Below are 1486 nucleotides of genomic sequence, written 5' to 3'. Positions count from 1 at the left end.
CCAGCCAGTGAGCGGGAACCGGTCTGCATGTGGGATCCGAACCCTCGGTGGGAGCGCTGCCACTCCCCCAAGCAGCGCACTGTAGCAGTGCGCCACCGGGCCGGCCGAAATGTATCTTAAGGAAGGAACAAACTACTATTTATTGATAGCCTGCCTCCTGTCCAAAGGCAGTGTACTATAATATTTCATTCAATCCTCCCAATTACCTTAACGTGTTATGTCTGTTTTACAGATGAGAAAGCCAAAGCTCAAAGAGGTTCAGAGTGCTTTCTAAACATCAGGATCCTTGTGCCTCCAAATCCTTTAAACGTTCTAGGTCACTCTTCTTTTAAAATTTAAATGCAAATTACTCTAGCTCACGTCTTATGTAAGAGGAATCCAAAATCTTCAGATTCTCAGGCTATTATGTTTCTTCTTATTTATCCATTGTTCTAATCTTTTGTTTCTACCTAATTCTTGATCAGTCAGACTTTGTCTCCTGTTATTGGACACGTCCTTTCATCCACCCCACCCGAAATGTGAGTCCCAGGCCCCCTTCCTTTGATTCTTTAAAACTGCTATTAATACAAAGCTGTTTTGAACGTATCTGAGTTGTCCTGAAGGTTTGATGGTAATGGGGGATCCCATCCCACCTGGCAGAGAGATGACTTTTAAATGAATACTAGACAGTGCTGTATTTAAAAACACCTAGTCCCCCAGACTCTTGGTCTCTGGAACCACGTGTAGTTTTCACCTCCCTTCCCTACCAGCTGCAGCTAGAAACTGACATTCCACTGATGGCCTTTATGCACAGCGGTTAGGTTTCCTCTTTGTCTTGCCCAGGGCTGTTGCAGAAATAGCCTGACCTGGTAGGGTCAGGGTCTCCTTCAACAACCAGAGAGGTCGCCAAAATACTTTTATGCACAATGACACTTCTTTTCCTAATAATTCTACTGTTATCTTTTATAAAAACAAGGGGCTTTTCCCTCTTCCTATTAAACCCAAGTCGATCTGAGTCTCAAGTTTGGGATTTTTCTCTTTGCTGCTGCCTCTGAAAACCTGAGTGAAAGCACAGGTGACAATGGAGATACCAGAGAGAAGGTGATACTGCCAATGTCCATGTCATGGACATGCCTATGGGTTCACTTTCAATTAGAATGAATATTTTTAAAATCTAAAATTCCTTTAGCAAATAAAATATTCCCTGTGTATAATAGATATTTAATAAATAGGTGAAGAGTGAATAAATAGTGCTACTGAATAAGGAAATGTAATGTTGAATAGTAGAGAAAGCCTCAGTACTTTGTTTAACAGTTTGATAACTAGACTAGCAAAATAATGAGTGAAATTCAATGAGGGAACACACAAAATTGCATGAAAATACACAAAGAACACCTAAGGGGGACCAGTGAAGAGCGTCAACGGCCATACAACGAGGTGGAAGAAAAAAAAAGGTAGCAGGTTTACAGAAGTTAATATTGGTTGGATACATTCAAGTTTATCTAAT

Source organism: Galeopterus variegatus, unplaced genomic scaffold, assembly GCF_000696425.1.
Source record: "Galeopterus variegatus unplaced genomic scaffold, G_variegatus-3.0.2 Scaffold3936, whole genome shotgun sequence".
NCBI lineage: Eukaryota > Metazoa > Chordata > Mammalia > Dermoptera > Cynocephalidae > Galeopterus > Galeopterus variegatus.
Note: the sequence above shows the minus strand (reverse complement) of the source record.